The sequence below is a fragment of the Bos mutus genome, chromosome 25 (assembly GCF_027580195.1).
Source record: "Bos mutus isolate GX-2022 chromosome 25, NWIPB_WYAK_1.1, whole genome shotgun sequence".
NCBI classification, from domain to species: Eukaryota; Metazoa; Chordata; class Mammalia; order Artiodactyla; family Bovidae; genus Bos; species Bos mutus.
The window spans coordinates 31,817,219-31,832,281 of NC_091641.1; positions in this window are offsets into that span (position 1 = coordinate 31,817,219).

A 15,063-nucleotide genomic window follows, 5' to 3' on the forward strand; every position below is an offset into this window, starting at 1 on the left:
AAGTGGTTATTTTTAAAAGTGCTCTGGGAAAAGCAAAGCAGGAACTTGGTGGGGGTCGGTGGGGTAGGGGATGGGGAATCCTAAACCCAGAGCCTAGAAGTCCAGACTCTGGGTGTCAGCAGGGTTGTCATACTATAAAATGTTTGTAGACAGAAAAAAAAAACCAACCCTGCCTGTCACGTCATTTCATTAAATAAAGAATGTTGTGATCACCAGCCACTGCGGCTGCCCTGGAGGGGAGTTCAGGGTGGAGAAATTCAGGACACAACAGGGCAAGAAATCGAGAGATGAGTTGTTGAGCAAGGAATAGCGACTTATCTGGAAAGCCAGCAGACTGAGGATGGTGAACTAGTGGCCCCTCCAAACCGTCTTCCCTGAGACAGAATTCAGGCTTTTCTGCTAAAAGGGAATGGGAATGGGGCGTCAAATCCTCCTCCTGTGGAGACTCTGGAGACTCCTTTTTTTCTCCTACAGTCCTTCACAGGTGGGCCAGGTCAAGATGTTTCCTTTAAGATAAACAAAGGTATTTTAGCTTAAGGCTCATTCTATGGAAGGCAGGGTTCCCAGAGATGGGCCTCTAAATTTATAATTGAAGCTTCTAGGCAACATTCCTTTCATGATTAACTTGTAGCAAAGGCAACAGAATACAAAGGTTAAAGAAACAGATCCAATATGGGGTCAGATTTGTTCCTCTCTATTGTAATACTGGCCCTAGGTAAGATGTATATTAAAGGAGTAATTTGGGGCTTCCCTGGCAGCTCAGTTGGTAAAGAATCCTCCTGCCAATGTAGGAGATACAAGAGACAAGGGTTCGATCCCTGGGTTGGGAAGATCCCCTGGAGTAGGAAATGGCAACCCACCTCCAGTATTCTTGCCTGGAGAATCCCATGGACAGAGGAGCCTTCACAAGCTGCCAGTATTACATCCAGACTTCTTGGCCCTTTCACTTATAAACTATTTTTAAATAAACATATGCCCCAGAACAAAGTTCAAATGGCACGGAAACAGGAGAGAGGTGGGCAGGGCATAACCTTTAAAAGGATGACGTGACAAACTGGTTAGAACCAATTAGGTCCAAGATGGTGGATGATTCGACTCCCAATAGATCTTGACCTCATTATACACTCATTGTAATATAGTAGCATGAGCTAAGTGACACCCACCCACCAGCCCCATGACAGTTCCAAGGTTGACCATCAAAGGACAAAATTGGGAGGTGGCCCAGTTCCTGGAATCTTCCCACTCATTAGCCTATGAGTTACCTAGCTCATAAAACCTAACCACCCCGTATTTCTTGGCCTTTCACCTTCTGAGATGGCCCACACTCTATGCAATGTATATGTCTCTAAATAAATTCACTTCTATCACTTTGTCTCTCATTGAATTCTCTTTTGCCGTGAGACATAAAGAACCTGAACTTCCTGAAGTCCTGAGACCAGGTGAAAATGTTAGTCATTCAATTGTGTCCGACTTTTTGCAACCCCATGGACTGAAGCCTACCAGGCTCCTCTGTCCATGGAATTCTCCAGGCAGGAATACTAGAGTGGGTTGTCATGCCCTCCTCCAGGGGATCTTTTGGACCGAGGGATTGAACTCAGGTCTCATGTATTGCAGGCAGATTCTTTACCACCCAAGCCACCAGAGAAGATGAGGAGAGGTGTGCAATCTCAATTAAAAGACAGTGGGTTCAAGTCCCAGTGTGAGTTGCACGGTTTCATTAAGTGAACAATGGGCTTTCCTTCACAACTCTGGTGGCTTATTCCGTTGTTTTCCCCAGATGAAACCACTCTTACCAGTTCCTGCTGGGTCCTTCCAGAGAGTTCTATACATTAACAATTGTATTTTCTGTCTTCTATCTTTTAACATACAGTCCTGGCATAAAACCTGCAATACCCGGCATCTTGTTGTTGTTTTTCTTTCTTTAACAAAATATTTCAGATCTGGCCCATTTTTTCCCTAAAGTTACACATTACTCCATTGTGTGGATGTATTTCTTTGTGTAATTCACCTGACCTGTACAAAGGACAGGGTGGTGGCCTCTAGCCTTGGGCTATCACAGGCACTGATGCTGGGAATGAGCTTGTGGATTTGTAAGCAGATAGGAGGTCTTCAGAGAAAGGGAACCAGGCATGACTTTCTTGACAAAAAAGAAGCCATTTTTAGCCTAAAGCCATCTTGCGATCTAGGCCTGGCCACAAGGCTTGCCCTTGAACAGGACTCAGTAATTAATGTTCTTAAGGGAAGTGAAGAAATGCAGGAGCAAAGAAAAAGCAGTCAAAAAACAGTAGTTTAGCAATAAAACGGAATCCCACTTCCTCCTCAAGGGATGTACGGAACAGTCTGCTACATCTTTGAGTTCTATAGAAACTAAGGTTCCCACCTGGGTGGAGGGTGGGATGATGGGGTCAACTTTCCTGATTTCAATCAACTAAAGCTTGGACTCTGTTGACTTTGGTCCCAGCACTATGCTGAATTTTCCTTTGCCCAAGCCCCTTCATGAATATGCATGTACTCTTAACTTAAAACTACTCCAATTTTGCTGTTCAGGAGACACAGCTTTGGGAAAGATGACTGCTATTCTCCTTACTTGAAAAAGTAATGAATCCTCCCTTCTATCGATCTTTGGCTTTCTTGTTTCATTTGGCCTGACACCCACCAAGAGGTGAGCCCAGTTCTCAGGTAACAGATTTACTGTTTTTCCCTCGAGCAAGTACAGTGGTGGTCACGTAGCCCCGAAGATGTCCACACACAAGACCCTGGAGCCTGTGAGAATCTTATGGCCAGGGGACTTTGCAGATGGGGTTAAGTTTGTGGGCTTTAATATAGGGAGATTATTCTGGATTATCTGGGTGGTTTCAAGGTGGTAAACTGAAGGGAGTGAACGTCGCTTAGTCGTGTCTGACTCTTTGTGACCCCGTGGACTATACAGTCCATGGAATTCTCCAGGCCCAGAATACTGGAGTGGGTAGCCTTTCCCTTCTCCAGGGGATCTTCCCAACCCAGGGACTGACCGAGGTCTCCCACATTGTGGTCAGATTCTTTACCAGATGAGCCACAAGGGAAGCCCAACAATACTGGAGTGGGTAGCCTATCCCTTCTCTAGGGGATCTTCCCGACCCAGGAGTCGAACCAGGGTCTCCTGCATTGCAGGCGGATTCTTTACCAACTGAGTTATGAGGGAAGCCTCCAGGGAAACTGAAGAATGACCCCCAAATATATTCACATTCTGACCACCCAAGGCCTCGTACCTGTGGCCTTAGGGGCAGGAGTCAACAGGTAAGAACCTTGAGATGGGGTTCCTGGATGATCCTGGTGAGCTCACTGTCATCACAGTGGTCCTTGAAAGGGGGAGATGTCAGAATTGGAGGAGCAGGTGTACCAGGACGGAAGCAGAGACTGAAGTGATGGATATTAAAATGAAAGAAGGGGCCACAAGCCAGGGAGTGTAGGAAGCCTCCAGAAGGTGGTAAAGGCAAGGAAATAGATTCTCTCCCCTCAGAGCCTCCAGAAGAAATCAGTCCGGACAGCATCTTGATTTTAGCTCAGGAAGATAGATCCTTGTCAGACATCTGATCTCCAGGACAGTAAGAGAATAAATGCCCATGCTCGTAGGTCACTGTTTCTGGTAATTTATTATCATAGCAACCATAGGAAACAAATACTCCCAGTCTATCACGTGAGCAGATAACTTTCTCTGGCTGGAGGTAGAAAGATGTAATGGAAGGAAATACTCAAAGCACACAAGGGACCACGAGGAAGTCCTGAAAAGGAAAGTGGGCAGGCTCTGGGAGCAAAGTCAGGCTTCCAACTGGAAATGGACACCTCAGTCCCGCAACTGCAAGGAACTGTGTGCCGCCAACAACCTGGATGAGCTTGGAAGCAGATTCATCCTGTGAAATAAAATTCATATTTTATGGCAAGAAAACTTGAAACATAAAAATTTCTCTTCTGTTCTTTGGCCTCCCTTTGGCTCTCTGTGCATTGTGTATCTGCATTATGAATCTGTTGCAGTTCAGTCACTCAGTCGTGTCCGACTCTTTGTGACCCCAAGAACTGCAGCATGCCAGGCTTCCCTGTCCATCACCAACTTCCGGAGCTTGCTCAAACTCATGTCCATTGAGTTGGTGATGCCATCCAACTATCTCATCCTCGGTCATCCCCCTCTTCTCCTGCCTTCAGTCTTTCCCAGCATCAGCGTCTTTTCCTGTTGCAGGGAGGAAGCCAATTCTGACTCCATGTTGGAACTGTTTCTTTGACTTGCCTTTCATTGCTTTTGTTGTTATAATCATACAGAATGGTTTGCCTCAGAAAATTCTGCCCCTCTGCCTGACTGTTAAACACAAGTGCCTTTATTCAGAACCCTGTCCACGTGTAGATGGCAGGAAGGAAGACATTAACACATCCCATGCCTGAGGTGCCATTCTAGGAGATGTTTGCAAGATGAATGGCCTTTTTACTTTGCTTCCTCACTTCCTCATCTCTGATCTATAAAAGAACCTGGCATCCAGACCCCAATAAAATGGTTATTTTGAGGCACTAGCTTGCCATCTTCTAGGTCTGCCGGCTCCCCGATTAAAGTCTCTTCCTTGTCTCAACACTTCCTCTTCCGGACTCATTGGCCTGTCATGCAGCGAGAACAGCGAGCTTGGGCTCAGTAACAAATCGACAAAACTTCTTCTATTAGCAGCATTGCCTGAAAAAACACATGCCGTCTGAAAGCTGAGAGTTGTTTTATTTGGTGGAAAATTTTAGGACTTCAAGCCTAGGGGACCGCATCTCAACTAACCCTGAGATAATTGCTCTGAGAAGGGAATAGAAGGGCAGTGGAGGAGTCAGGTTATATAGAAGTTTGCAGCAAAGGGCGGGTAGTCTAAGCATCAAAAGATTTTTGTTAGTTAAAGAAAACTAGGTATCTCAAGGAATTTAGCTCTTTTCTATGTGGAAGATGCAAGAGTCTGGGTTCAACTGAAATCATTTCTTTCATATGTATCTCAACCATCTGGGGACAGTATCCTGTGATTTTTCATATCCTTAGCTCCTTGCTCACTGTAGGGAGTGGTGGCAGCCTAAAGACTTCAGGATCACAGAGATTGTTCTTTCTGGATGCCACTGGGGCTCAGAAATTCACTTTGGAGGGCTGGAATCACTAATGACTGTGATGTCCTTGTTTACTGAAATGGCAGGAAATACTCCATTTCTCAGCAGGAATACCTGTTCAACCATAAAGAGCAACATTCTCCCAGCATAAACATGACGATTCCCTAAAATATAACATTTCTTCTTGAGCTTGTAAGGGGTCACATGACCTACTACAATGATGCTTCGATCTAGATTATATAAACTGTCAATAATGTCTTCTGATGTACAGTCCTCTGTCTCAAAAATATTATATAACTATGCTTTGACTTCTAATGGGGATAATAGTTCTCAGAGCTTTCTGAGATGCTCTTCCTGGGTTTGCTCAAATAAAATTGTCCATTTCTTTCTTAGAATGACTAATTTTTCATCAACAATCCCTAGAGCCTCCAGGAAAGAACACAGCCCTTGGTGGATTAAGAAATGGCACATCTAAGAACACTGAAGTAGTATGCAGCTGTAGAGAAGAACAAGTCAGATCTGTGACGTTTTGTTAAAGAAAAAAATAGGCACAGTGTTCCATGTTTTAGGTCACCATTATACATTAAAAGATGGGACAGAAGGAAGAAAGAACATGTGGCTTTGCTTGGCAATATGTAAAATCCCCTGGAAGGATCCACCAGGAAAAAGTAACACCTTGATCTCAGCCTGTGAGGTTTGAAGCAGCTGAGCTGTTGTTGCATTTGTTGCTCTTCTGTCCTCCAAGACTTTGAGATCATAAATGGGTGTTGTTTTAAGGCACTGAACTGGTGGTAATGTGTTATAGCAGTAGTAGGAAACTAGGTAATTAAAAAAAAGTATCTTTTGTAGATTTGGGTCAAAAGTATATTTAAAAGTGTATTTAAGTGTATTTAAATTTCCTTGTTCAGTCACGAAGTCGTGTCTGACTCTTGGAGACCCTATGGACTGTAGCATGTCAGGCTTACCTGTCCTTCACTGTCTCCTGGAGTTGGCTCAAACTCATGTCCATGGAGTCGGTGATGCCATCCAACCACCTCATCCTCTGTTGCCCCCTTCTCCTCCTGCCCTCAACCTTTCCCAGCATCAAGGTCTTTTCCAATGAGTCAGCTCTTCACATCAGGTGGCCAATTGGAGCTTCAGCATTAGTCCTTCCAATGAATATTTGGGTTGATTTCCTTTAGGATTGTGTAGTTTGATCTCCTTGCTGTCCAAGGGGCTCTCAATTAAATTTTCAGTTCAGTTCAGTTGCTTAGTCATGTCCGACTCTTTGTGACCCCATGGACTGCAGCATGCCAGGCCTCCCTGTCCATCACCGACTTCCGGAGTTCACTCAAACTCATGTCCATTGAGTCGGTGATGCCATCCAGCCAGCTCATCCTCTGTCGTCCCCTTCTCCTCCTGCTCCCAATCCCTCCCAGCATCAGGGTCTTTTCCAATGAGTCAACTTTTCGCATGAGGTGGCCAAAGTATTGGAGTTTCAGCCTCAGCATCAGTCCTTCCAATGAACACCCAGGACTGATCTCCTTTAGAATGGACTGGTTGGCTCTCCTTGCAGTCCAAGGGACTCTGAAGAGTCTTCTCCAACACCACAGTTCAAATGCATCAATTCTTCGGCGCTCAGCTTTCTTCACAGTCCAACTCTGACATCCATACATGACCACTGGAAAAACCATAGCCTTGACTAGATGGACCTTTGTTGGCAAAGTAATGTCTCTGCTGTTTAATATGCTGTCTAGGTTGGTCATAACTTTCCTTTCCTCCTCAAAGGTTGTGCTCATTTCCGCCCTGCTGTAGTACATGGGATGCTTGCTTCCCACACTGTAGCCGTTTATCTCAGTGCTTTAGCTTGGTCTATCTGGCAGAACAGGGTATCACCTGGTAGACTTAGGAAGTTTTACTGAGGTATAATTGACATACAGCAAACCATACATATTTAAAGAGAACAATGCGATACATTTTGACATGTTTATGCCAGTAGAACCATGATCACAATCAAGATTGGGAAAACACTCATTAACCGCAAATTTCCTCATTCTTTGTGATGTAAATTCCTCTTTCCATGCAACTCGCTTTCCAAATTTTCAGTTTCTAGTATTTCGTGTAAATGGAGACACAGTTCTCCCCGCTCCAGCATCTTTCAGAATAATTAGTTTTAGGTTCATCTATATCCATGTATATACCAATAGTTTGTTTCTCTTTATGACTGAACAGTGTTTCGTTGTGTGGATTCACTACACTGTGCTTATTCATTCACCTATTGATGGACATTTGGATTGTTGCCAGTTTTGAGCTTTACAAGCAAAGCTGTTATGAATATCCATGTCCAAGTCTTTGCATGGACCTATGCTTTCTTTACTGTTGGTTAATTATCTCAGAACAGAGTGGGTGGGTCAAACAGCAGGGGTATGTTTGACTTTTGGAGAAACTCACCTGGTAGCTTTATTTTGTATTTCTTTTATGGCTGAGGTCGTGTCTTTAGTTTGATAATTTATTTCTGCATTGTTTTCTGTGAATAGGATGCTCATACACTCTGTCCATTAAGTTCTCTGTCTCTATTTGTAGTGCTGTTTTCATCATATGGTAATTCCCACGTGTACTTGGCTCCTTTCGGGCTCCTCTCTTTTCCACTTGAACATAATATGGAGCCAGAGGACACCCGAACAGTAATTTACAACCCCTTCATTTTGCCAATGAATAAATGAGTCCAGAGAGGTCAGGTGACTTTTCTAAGATCACACAGCTAAATGAAAAAGTAAAGAGATGGGCTACCCCTCCCCACCAACCCCAGTGTTTCCAATCACATTAGTAATCAATGTGGAGCAGTCTTCACTTTGAAGATAAAAGATATGGCAGAAAATAGAAGTCACACAGTGTCTGGTCTCAGATCACAATGGAATCAAACTCTAAATCAACATCAGAAAAACTGCTAGAAAAATCCTCAAATACCTGGAGACTGAAACACAGATTTCTAAATAACACATGAGCCGAAAAGGGAGTCTCAAGAGAAAGTTTTAAGCATTGTGAGCTACATGAAAATGCAGCTTGTCAAAATGTGGGATTCAATGCAAGAAGTGCTTACAGGGGGATTTATAACACTGAATGCATATATGAGAGAAGGAGAAATATCTAAGGTCAACAAACTTCTTCCTGAGGAAACTAGAGAAAGAAGAGCAGATTGTAGAAAGCAGAAGAAAAGAAAGGATAAAAATCAGAGCAGAAACCAATGAAGTTGGGACAGGAAACCAGAGCGAATCAACAGATCCGAAATCTAGTTCCTAGAAAAGATAAGTTGACAAGCCTTTAGCCAGGTTAATTAAGGAAAAAGAGAAAGGATGCAAATTGCTAACAGCATAAATGAGGGATGAGACATCTTTACAGATCCCATGGATGTTAAAAAGATAGTCAAGGAATAGAAACAACTCTATGCCCACAAATCTAATAAACTACATGAAATGGACCAATTCCTTGGAAGACATAGTCTGCCAAAGCCCACACATGAGAGAATAAACAATCTAAACACACATATCTTTTACAGAAATTGAGTCAAGAATTCATAACCTTCCAACACAGAAATTACCAGACCAAGTGGGTTTACTGATGAATTCTACCAAACATTTAAGGAAGAAATTACACCAATTTTCTACATTCTCTTTCAGAAGATAGAAGCAGAGGGAATAATTCCTAATGAATTCTAGGAGGCCAGCTTTATCCTATGAAAATCAGACAAAGACACTAAAAGGAAAATTATAAAACAATATCTTATGAATCTAGATGCAAAAAAAAAAAACAGCAAAATATTAGCAAATCAAATCTAGCAATCCAAGCTTTCCCCCTGAGATCAGGTTCAAGACAAGGACATCTCTTTTCACTACTCCTTCTCAACATCTTATTGACAGTCCTAGGTAATTCAAAAATGTAAGCGAAGGATACACAAGGAAGAAATAAAACTATCTTTCTTCACAGATGACATGATCACCTATATAGAAAATGTGAAAATATCAACCAGAAAGAAATCTGAAACTATTCAGCAATTATAGCAAGATTGCAGGATGCAAGATTAATATACAGTAGGGACTTCTTTGTGGTCCAGTGGTGAAGACTGTATATTGGCAGTGTTGGGGGCGTGGGTTCAATCCCTGATTGGGGAACTAAGATCCCATGTGCCATGTGGCCTGGACAAAAGATTAAAAAGTTTAATATACAGCAGCCAACTGCTTTCCTATCTACTAGCAATGAACATGTGGAATTTGAAATTAAAATCAATACCATTTATATTGTGTGTACTCAAATGTGTCTGACTCTTTGTGACCTCATGGACCGTAGCTTGCCAGGCAACATGCAGTTGCAGAAGACCCAGAGTAGCTAATACAATATTGGAGGAGAAAAAGTGGGAAGATTGACACTACTTGATTTCAAGACTTAAAATAAAGCTATAGAATTCAAGAGAGTGATACTGGTATTAGATAGATCAGCAGAACCCAGAAACAGGCCCTCATAAATATAGTCAACTAATCTTTGGCAAAGGTGCAAAGGGAATAAAATTGAACAACGACAGTCTTTTTAATAAATGGTGCTGGAACACTTGCCAAAAAAAAAAACTAGACACAGACATCACACCTTTCACAAAAATTAGCTCAAAATGGATCACAGATGTAAATGTAAGTCACAATGATAAAACTCTTAGAAAAAAATCGAGATGACCTGGGCTTTGATGATGACTTTTTAAATTTAACACCAAAGACACGATCTATGGGAAGAAAAAAAATTGATAAGCTGGAATTAAGTAAAATGTAAAATGTCTGCCTTGCAAAAGACACTGTCAAGAGAATGAGAAGATCAGTTACAGACTGGGAGAAAATATTTGCAAAAAATACATCTGATCAAGGACTATTACCCTAACATATCCAAAGAACCCCTGAAACAACAATAAGAAACAATTAAAGTGTGGGACAAAGACCTTAACAGACACCTCGCTAAAGAATGTGTACAGATGGCAAATAAGCATATGAAAAGATGCTTTGCATCTTATGTCATCAGGGAAATGAAAGTTAAAACAATGATGAATACCATTACATGTTTGTTTATTTAGGATGTGCGGTGTAGCATGTGGAATCATAGTTCCCCAGCCAGGAACTGAACTCAGGCCAAGGCAGTAAAAGCCCAGAATCGTAACCATTAGGCAGCCAGCAAACTCCCAGTACAGCTACTTTGGAAAACAGTGCAGTGATTTCTTACAAACTTAATTACAGCCTCACCATATGATCCAGCAATTTACTGGATCATATTACTATTTACCCAAGTGAACTGAAAACTTATATCCACACAGGAATCTCCACATGGGTGTTTATAGTGGCTTTAGTGTAATTGCTAACATTTAGGAGCAACCAAGGTATCCTTCAGCAGGTGATATAAACTGTGGTACATCTAGACAATGAAATATGATTCACCTCTAAAGAGAATTGAGCTATCAAGCCATGAAGAAGACATGGAGGGAACTTAAATGCATATTGCTACGTGAAAGAAGCCAATAGTAGGCTATGAACTGTGTGATGCCAGTTACATGGCACTTTGGAGAAGGCAAAACTATAGAGACAGTAAAAACATCAGTGGTTACCAGGGATCGGGGAAAGAGGGATGAACAGGCAGATTACAGATTTTTAGGGCAGTGATGTGATACTATAATGGTGGATATATGTCATCATACATGTGTCCAAACCCATAGAATTTTCAGCACCCAGTGAACCCTAAGGTAAACAACGAACTTTAGGTGATAATGATCTGTCATCTAAGGTTCATCGGTGGTAACAAATGTACCTTTCTGATGGGGGATATTGACAGTGGGGAAGGCTAGGCATGCGTGAAGGCAGGGGTATTTGGGAAATCTCTATGCCTTCCTGTCGATTTTGCCATGAACTAAAAACTGCTCTGAAAAATAAGGTCTTGAGAAACATGGCTGAAGTGTTTATAAAGGGCACATCGCCTCTGAAAGTCTTTACCCGCTTAAGAAGAGCTCACTGCACCCCCTACCGGTCAGTTCTCTACAGTGCGGCATCTCCTGTCAGCTCTATAAAATCGTGCTGTCTTTGTTGTTCAGTGGCTCAGTCGTGTCCGACTCTTTGTGACCCCATGGACTGCAGCACGCCAGGCTTCTCTGTCCTACACTATCTCCTGGAGTTTGCTCAAACTCATGTCCACTGAGTCGGTGATGCCATCCAACCATCTTCAATCATCCCCTTCTCCTCCTGCCTTCAATCTTTCCCAGCATTGGGGTCTTTTCCAATGAGTCAGCTCTTTGCATCAGGTGGCCGCAGGATTGGAGCTCTAGTTTCAGCATCAGTCCTTCCAATGAATATTCAGGGTTGATTTCCTTTAGAATGGACTGGTTGGATCTCCTTGCAGTCCAAGGGACTCTCAAAAGTCTTCTCCAACACTATAGTTCAAAAGCATCAGTTCTGAGGCACTCAGCTTTCTTTATGGTCCAACTCTCACATCCATACATGACCACTAGAAAAACCACAGCTTTGCCTAGACGGACCTTTGTAGACAAAGTAGTCTCTGCTTTTTAATACGCTGTCTAGGTTTGTCATTGATTTTCTTCCAAGGAGCAAGTGTCTTTTAATGGCTGCAGTCACCATCCACAGTGGTTTAAAAAGCAGGCTTCTTATTTTTGGTGGCTCTGACTTGGGAGTGATGGGCCTTATTTTATCCTCTGTCTTATTTCAGTACTAGAAGCTTTCCTCCAGTTCTTTGCCACCCCAATCCTGCAAATTCTTTCAAGGAGGAAGCAGCTTAGTTTTCGGTGGGAGGATGAGGAGGTAGGAAGTCTTGGCTAGGAGAGGCTGATTGTGAATCAGATCCTTGAATCCTGGTGCTCCATCCAGCCAGTGCACCAGGTTTTTGTCCGGTAATGATGGACATGGGGAAGAGAGGCCAGAGATGCTGGGAGCCCTACCCTGGTCAGTTCCAGTAGCCTGGGTGATGGCAAACCCAAATGGCCATCAGAATGTCCTGGGGAGAGGAAGCGGGAGAGCCGCCCCCCACACCAGTGGTTCTCGTTTTCCAGGCCTCTACTGTGATGCTGTTATGTTAATTGAGAAATATCATATAGAAAGTTGAACCGTTTTAACTTTGCTTTTTAAAAAAGTAATCTGTATTTGTTTGGCTGCACCAGGTCTTTAGTTGCTGCAAACACGCAAACTCTTGTTGAGGCATGTGGGGTCTAGTTCCCTGACCAAGGATGGAACCTAGACCCCCTGTACTGGTAGCACGGAATCTTAACCACTGGACCACCAGGGAAGTCCCTGTAAGGTTTTCTTCCAGATTCCTGACTGTGAAAGGGGAAGGAATCTAGACGTGTGGGCAGAGACCAGAGTCTCCTGGAGGAGAAGATGGAGAAAGTGACAACCACTGAGCAAAGCTGCCCAAGTTAACAGCTTAGGGACCCTGGAGCAACCCTGGGTTAAAATCCTCAGAAGCTGCGTGACTTTGGGCAAGTGACTTAACCTCTCTGTGTCTCTTCTTTTTGTTTGTACAATGGGATGCTGCTAGTTCAGCCTGGCGGGTTGTTGGTGATGGGGTGGGCGGTGGGAAGGTTTGACTGAATGAGTTAATGTTCAGTGAGTGTTTTGCCTTGTACCTGTACAGGTTTTTAAAAAATTGAGATATGTTTGCCACTTGACATTGGATAAGCTTAAGGCATGTGACCCATTAGTTTGATACATTTATACTGCAATACTGTTGCCTTTGTAGCCTTAGCGTCATATATAATGTATTTCTTATAGTGTTGGGGAAACTTCAGATCTAGACTCTTAGCAAGTTCAGTATTTACAATAGCATTTTGTTGTCTGTAAACACTGTACTGTGTATTAGGTTCCAGGACTTATTTCTCACCCAGTCACAAGTATATAGTTTTCTAACAATATTACTATCAAGTCTTCGAAGTCCTGAGAAATCTCTCCTCCATAAGCTGTTCCCAGTGATTCCCTGACTAGGGCTCTCCTTAGTACATTTCATGTTTTTTGCGTGTGCCTCTCATTTCCCTTCTAGAATTTTAGCTCATCCAGGCCAGCCCAGCCGCATATCGTTTTCTGCTTTTTCTCACAGTATTTAGTAGCACGCCCTGCCCATAACGCATCGTGGGGCCCCAGGCAGCTGTAAGCTGAGTGGCCATTGCCATCTTCAGCCCTGTGTGTTGGGAGTTTCTGTGCTCACGCAGTACAAATGCTTGAGCTGCAGGAAGGGAAGGTGAAATTACTGGTTTCAAAATATAAAAGAAAATGACTCGGGCTTCCCTGGTGGCTCAGTGGTACAGAATCCGCCTGCCAGTGCAGGAGACACGGGTTCGATCCCTGGTCCAGGAAGATCCCACATTCCTCACAGCAACTAAGCCCGTGTACCACAACTGTTGAGTCTGTGCTCTATAGCCTGTGAGTGGCAGCTCCTGAAGCCTGTGCGCCTAGAGCCTGTGTTCTGCAACAAAAGAAGCCTGCACACCACAACTAGAGAGGAGCCCCTGCTCACTGCAGCCAGAGAAAAGCCCCCACAGCTACAAGGGTCTAGCACAGCCATAAATAAATAAAATTTAAAAAAGAAAATGGCCCAAGTCTAAAAGCATAATTGGTTATTTCCATAGAACATAACGTGTCAGTCAAGTTGGTGTTCATTTAAGAAAGCTACATTTAACTGTTAAGAGGTGAATGAACAAACAAATGTGCTTTACCCACTCGATGGAACAATATTCAGCTATAAAAAGGAATGAAACACAGAGGCTAGTACATGGCTGAACCTTGAAAATGTGGTGCCCAGTGAAAGAAGCCAGGCATAACATGCCACGAGTTGAATGACTCCATTTCTAGGAAGTGTCCCAAAGAGGCAAATCCATGGAGACAGGAAGCAGACCACTGGGGACCAGGGACTGGGGTGACGGAAATGAAGAATGACCGCTTGTGGGGGGTGGGGGTATCTTTCACGGTGATGAAAATGTTCTAAAATCGGTGCTGGTATTGGTTGTACAAGCCTGTGGGTGTACCAGAACTACTGAATTGTGTACTTTCAATGGGAGAATTGTATGACCTATCTCAATGCACGTGTGCTCAGTCATGTCTCTTTGCGACCCCATGGACTGTAGCTGGCCAGGCTCCTCTGTCCAAGGGATTTTCCAGGCAAGAATACTAGAGTGGTTTGCCATTTCCTTCTCCAGGGGATCTTCCCAACCCAGGGATCAAACCTGCGTCTCCTGCACTGGCAGACGGATTCTTTACCATTCTGCCACCCATCTCAAAGGGGTTTGTAAAAAAGCACATGTGGGGCTTCCCTGGTGGTCTAGTGGTTAAGACTCTGTGCTTCCACTGCAGGGGGCATGGGTTCGATCCCTGGTTAGGGAAGTTCCCTGCATGTCGCATGTCATGAGTTGCAGCCAAAAAAGAAAAAAAAAAAAAAAGCACACTTATTGTGGAAGCAGATGCATAAGAGGAGGGGCTAGTCCATGAGACCTGCAGGGGCTGAAAGAGGTGGTAGCTGAGGAGCTCGGCTGCCTGCAGCCCGAAAACCAGGGGTGCCGGTGGATGGCAGGGAGCCTGGGAGTACGTGTGAGTGGACCCTCAGGCTTCCCAGAAGACTTGCCCTGCTTCTCTGCTGGTGGTCCTCATGTGTGCAGGAGGGAGGCCTTGGGCCTGAAGCATGGAAATAAGACCCCTCAGCTGCGGAGAGCCATTTCTGAGGCTAGGCTGGCCCTTCTGTTTACTTTGCCCACCCTAACTAAGTACTGGGAATAACAAACCCCAAATCAGACCTCAGAACTCAATATGGTGGTGATGGTTGCATAATGTCACGAATGTACTCAATGCCACCAAATTACCACTTTCAAATGGCTAAAATGATAAATGTTATGTTCTAGCCATTAGACCACACACAAAAAAGGGCCAACCATGCTACACTGCCTTCTGCCCCGAGAGCTCTACAAGACTT